This window comes from Ovis canadensis, chromosome 1, assembly GCF_042477335.2.
Source record: "Ovis canadensis isolate MfBH-ARS-UI-01 breed Bighorn chromosome 1, ARS-UI_OviCan_v2, whole genome shotgun sequence".
NCBI lineage: Eukaryota > Metazoa > Chordata > Mammalia > Artiodactyla > Bovidae > Ovis > Ovis canadensis.
This window is the reverse complement of record NC_091245.1, coordinates 224,881,905-224,888,365: the sequence shown is the minus strand read 5'-3', so window position 1 is coordinate 224,888,365 and position 6,461 is coordinate 224,881,905.

The following is a 6,461-nucleotide window of genomic DNA, read 5'->3' as shown; positions in this document are numbered from 1 at the left end:
AGTCCAACCTCATACTGCTCCCTGCACAATAGGCCAACAAATCAAGAGATGACGTGCTAGTGCATGGAATAGCAACTTTACTTGGAAAGCCACCAGACCAAGGAGATGGCAGACTAGTGTCCTAAAGAACTATCTTACTGGCATTAGAATTGAGGCTCCTTTTATATTAAAAGGGAAGGGAATGTTGCTGGTTGTTGTAAACTTCTCTGAGCTGGCCAGAACCTGAAGGAGATGTGATAATCCTTTGTTCTTGCAGTTGTCCATGTAGGTCTGGTCACGATGTTCCCCTAATCCTTCAACAAGACAAATGTTATTCTCTGTTCTGCAATTTTTTATCCCTATGTGAGTGAAAAGTGTAACACCTTAAAAGGTCAAGCCTGGGAGGCAGATCTCATTATGTGTATTTCAGGCTGTAAGCAGCATTCCTTTACCAAGGTCCAAAACAAATGTGATGGAATACAGAACAGAGCACAAAAGCTAGGAACTAAAGGAATAGATATAATATGGAGTCAGATTTTTTCTGTTGTTGTTACAGTACCTCTTCTAATTATTTTTTCCTTCTAATTTTTTAAAAGACACTTACAGTCTATTAATTCAGATTTGGAAACATCAAAAACCCTAAAATCTGTTCTTCTTGCTACAGTACCTCTTCTAATTATTTTTTCCTTCTAATTTTTTAAAAGACACTTATGGTCTATTAATTCAGATTTGGAAACATCAAAAACCCTAAAATCTGTTCTTCTTTTCTTGAGGAAAGAAAAGGAGAGTATAATATTTAAAATTTCTGTAGAAGCAAGAAGAAATTGTTTCATCATTTTAACATAGCAAAGAAAAAAATGCAGTTACATTTAATAATAAAATTGTTTGAAACATTGAGGCACAATTATATAATTTTTAAAAGTTATAAGTAATTTCTGGAGTATAAGGGGTTTTTAAGAAATGTGATGAAAGTTTAACTTTTTGAACATATATTTATCCCTCAGAGAATACTTTTATAATCATAATTCATGCATCCAAAGGGAGAATTTATTGGAAAAACTTGTCTTACTATAAACTTTAGTCTTACTATATAATTGGTCTTAAGATAAAGCAAGTAATGGAGTCCTAAACATTTAGAACAGAAAATGATCTTAAAAATTTTCAAGTCCCTCCAAAGAATTTTGCAGAACAAGAAATTGTTGAAGAGTAGTGATTTTTCCATGTATTACAAAATAAATATTTTGATTGTTTCAAGTGCATAAAAATTATGTTAATTATAAGCTTTTTAGCTTATTAAGCTTTTCTATAAATTACTTATGCAAGATATCATCAATTCTTAAAAGTATATATTGCATATAATGAAAAATATTTCTGTGTTTTAGAAATTGTTTCCTCCATTATTTTTCTTTTTTTTTTTTTTTTTACTGTGTGATATCATTTATATGTGGAATCTAAAAAAAAATACAACAAACTAGTGAATATAACAAAAAAAGAAACAAGACTCACAAATTTAGAGAATGAACAAGTGGTTACCAGTGGGGAAAGAGAGAACTGGGAGGGGGCAATATAGGGGAAGGGGATTAAGAGGTATAAATTATTAGATATAAAAGAAGCTATAAGAATATATTGTACAATTTGGGGAACATGGCAAATATTTTGCAACAATTATAAATAGAGTATGACCTTTAAAAATTGTGAGTTACTATATTGTACACTTGTAACTTATATAATATTATACATCAACTACACTTCAATAAAAGAATGCAGAGGGATCCCAAATACTTTTTTCTTAGTTTCCCTCAATGGTAATATTTTGTATAACTATAGTGCAATATCACAATTAGAATATTGACATTGACACAGTTAGTTCCATCCCCACAAAAATTCACTATGTCACACTTTTATAATCACACCCACATTTTTGCTGCCTGACCATACTTAAGCCCCGGACACCATTAATCTATAACCATTTGAGTTAACATTTGAATAATTTATGAGAAATAAACCAATGTTCACTTTGTTTTTTGCCTATGAATGTCCAATTTCTCCAACACCATTTGTTAAAGACAAATTTTCTTGTACTGAATTGCTTTTCCTCCTTTGTCAAAAGTCAGTTTAGTATATGTATGTTACATTATTTTTCAACCACAGTTTTTTTTTTACTGCTCTCTCTGTTTTTTTAATATTAACAAATACAAGCAACAGAGAGGACTAACTGCTCTCTGCTATTCTCCGAGGGGAAACCAGAGCACAAAGCTGTTCTTCTGGCCTTCCTCTAGCCTCAGGGCCTGCTTAGCTCCTCCTTAGGCAGAGCTGTTATCCAACCCAACTTCCTTCATCCCCCCTCCCCAGTCAGGATGGGAGGCACATGGTTAATCACAATGTTTATGAGAAGCAAACACCTGAGCTCTATATGAAAAGAAAGCAGGAGGAGCTAACACTCAAAACTCAGAATGAATGGAAAGAAAGTTCATAGCAGTGGATATTCATTAGGGAAGGCATATGAGGTAGAAATAAACAGAAGATATCTCTAATAGGTAATTCCATCCCTTCATCTCGAGAGGTACAGTAATAATTACTCTTTGAAGATAAAGCAAAATGTTTAACTCCAGTACTCTTCCCTGGAAAATCCCATGGACGGAGGAGCCTGGTAGGCTGCAGTCCATGGGGTCACGAAGAGTCGGACACGACTGAGTTGACTTCACTTTCACTTTCACTTTCATGCATTGGAGAAGGAAATGGCAACCCACTCCAGTGTTCTTGCCTGGAGAATCCCAGGGACGGCAGAGCCTGGTGGGCTGCCGTCTATGGGATCTCACAGAGTCGGACACGACTGAAGTGACTTAGAATCAGCAGCAGCAAAATGTTTAAGGTGAGGTGAACAAATTAAATATTTTCATGGCAACAATGGCACCAAGAAGGAATTAGCTTGAAGCAGAGATCAAATGAGATATATATACACATGACTGAAGCAGCTTAGCAGCAGCAGTACACACACACACACACACACACACACACACACACACACATATGTCTATAATTATAAGAAACAGTTTGCTCTGTAAAAGTGGAAGAAAAATAGCCTCTTCATGGAAGAGTAGGAGAAAGAACTGTATACTCTTGCCCATTATCACTGACAAAGAATGAAAGCTCAAAAAACTCAAATTTAAACTCCTGCATTATAGTAAAATCTCCGTTTAGCCTCTAACACGTTTCTACATCACTGACATGCGAAATTCCTGTAAAAAGGGAATCTAGAAGAATAAATGGGGATGGGGATAGGAATTAAACAAACAAAAAATATAGCAATATTTATTACAATATAGTGTTACCACTGGACAAGCAAAACATATTACACCTAAATATTTCTGCTTGGATTGTCATAATTAAACACGAATTATTCCTATTTAGTAATAATTATCCTATCTTCTGAGGTCTATCCTAGTGAAGGCAAATAGGACGCTTGGACAGAAAAAAAATCAAACAAGTAAAAGACTGAAAATACTGAAGCAGTAACATGATAGTGAGGAAGAGCAGGGCCATTCTTCTGGGGAAAGTTGGTGTTCCAGGTATGTGTGCACTCTATTGAGAGCCCTGTTACTCCAAAGGCACTTGTTGATCCCAAATACAGTGGCTAAAATGTTGAAGAGCACACTTTAAGAGGTTTTTTTTTTTTTTTTGTGGACAAGGAGTCTAGGACATATCTAGAGGATTGCCAGTTGAACAAATCTTACTTTATGCATAAACTTCCAAAGGCACTAGACAGTAAAAATAAAGTGAAGTCAACAAGGATTACATTCTAATTTTACATTACCTCAATCCAAGAAACTATAATAATCCTAAACTGATAGTGACCCAGGCACTTGGCAGATAATATATCTCTAGAGAAATTTTATTTCTTCATAAGCCTCAAATTACTCATTCAAACATTTTTGCAAGTACTACATTGAGTACACAATAAATAAATTAGATAAGCAAGGAAATAAAACATGAACACAGATCAGCAGAGAAAAAGAGAAAACAGTAGACCTACAAACTTAAAAAGCAAGATTAATAATTCTAGAAGAGAACTGGGAATTATTTTTAAACAAGGAACACAATTGAGATTCTTGACTTGAAAATTTTATTAAAGGAAATTAAGAATTCAATGGATAGTTTAGAAGATTAGACACAGCTCAGGAAAAAAAAAGTAGTAAACTGAAAACTAAGCTAAAAAGAAAATACAATGGATTACAAAGAAACAAATGGTGCAAAATATAGTAAAAGAGAGAGTAAAATATGAAGAGAATACAGTGAGAATTATAAAAGGAGAAAAGAAAAGGAATGTGCCAAATCAATATTTGAAGCTATTCAGTTGAGAACTGAAATCTTTATACCAAGCCAAAACTATGTACCTGACAAATTCCAAGTATAATAAATAAAAAGAAATTCTTTCCTATGTATTAGAGAAGGAAATGGCAACCTATTCCAGCATTCTTTCCTGGGAAATCCCATGGAGAGGGGAGCCTGGTGGGCTGCAGTCCATAGTGTCACAGAGTAGAACACGACTTAGCAACTGAGCACACACTTAAGTATATTATAGCAAATTCCTAAGGAAAACACTAGCAAATAAAATTAAGATTAAATATATATATATATACAAGTTATTAAGTTTTTTAGAAAAACAGAGATTGTTTTAATACTTAAATGTTATCATATTAACAAAATATAGGAGAAAATAATCTATTATTCATTCAGGAAAACAACAAAATTCAACATTCATTCTTGATAGATATGGGGTGGGAGGTGGGAGGGGGATTCAGGATTGGGAGCTTGTATACACCCGTGGTGGATTCATGTCAATGTATGGCAAAACCAATACAGTATTGTAAAGTAAAACAAAGCAAAAAATAAATAAATAAATAAATAAAAACAGCATAATATAAAGAGGTGAATGATTACTTTATTATTCTGAAAAAATATCATGATCTTAAATATGAAATGTTGAAAACTTTCTTTGAGACAGGAATCAAAGCAACACTATATCCTGTCATCCTTCTATTTGTCATTTTGTGAAGAATCCTCACTGTGTAGTAAGGTAAAGAAAATAGATAATAGCTAGAGGAATTAGAAGACTTGGCACTACTTGAGATGACAAATTCTTAGGTGGGGAATAAATGCACAGAAAATTATTAGAAATCAATTAACGTAAGTTTCTTTAATACAAAGTCAACCGAAAAAAAACAGAGAAGCTTTTCTATATATCAGCTTATATGCACTGAATTCTGATGCCCTTAAATTCATATATTGAAGCCACACACTCTAATGTGACTATCAGTTCAGTTCAGTTCAGTTGCTCAGTCGTGCCCAACTCTTTGCAACCCCATGAATCTCAGCATGCCAGGCCTCCCTGTCCATCACCAACTCCCAGAGTTCACTCAGACTCACATCCATCCAGTCGGTGATGCCATCCAGCCATCTCATTCTCTGTCGTCCCCTTCTCCTTCTGCCCCCAATCCCTCCCAGAATCAGAGTCTTTTCCAGTGAGTCAGCTCTTCCCATCAGGTGGCCAAAGGATTGGAGTTTCAACTTCAGTATCAGTCCTTCCAATGAACACCCAGGACTGATCTCCTTTAGGATGGACTGGTTGGATCGCCTTGTAGTCCAAGGGACTCTCAAGAGTCTTCTCCAACACCACAGTTCAAAAGCATCAATGCTTTGGTGCTCAGCTTTCTTCACAGTCCAACTCCCACATCCATACCTGACCACTGGAAAAAAAACCATAGCCTTGATTAGATGGACCTATGTTGGCAAAGTAGTGTCTCTGCTTTTGAATATGCTATCTAAATTGGTCATAACTTTTCTTCCAAAGAGTAAGCATCTTTTAATTTCATGGCTACAGTCACCATCTGCAATGATTTTGGAGCCCCCCCAAACAAAGTCTGACACTGTTTCCACTGTTTCCCCATCTATTTGCCATGAAGTGGTGGGACCAGATGCCATGATCTTCGTTTTCTGAATGTTGAGCTTTAAGCCAACTTTTTCACTCTCCTCTTTCACTTTCATTGAGAGGCTTTTTAGTTCCTCTTCACTTTCGGCCATAAGGATGGTGTCATCTGCATGTCTGAGGTTATTGATATTTCTCCCGGCAGTCTTGATTCCAGCTTGTGCTTCTTCCAGCCCAGTGTAAATTCAGCATGGGGTAAAAAATTATTTAGTAATAAAGTGTTGCTATTGTTTCAAAACATGTTTTCTGATCCTCCTAGATGTACCAGGGTTAATCTGGTTATCAAGTATTGGTTCAGTTTGTGCTGAATACTGCACAGAGTATTGCAGACATAAAGTAGGTAAAATATTCCTTCTAGAAATTCCTAGATTATAAAGTCAACCATTAAAACCATGATTAATACTGTAAGTGTTTGGTGACTATATGTACTGAGCCATGTGATTATGAAAGGCTGAGGATGGGAGGTTTAATTATTTATGTTATTATGGAACAACAG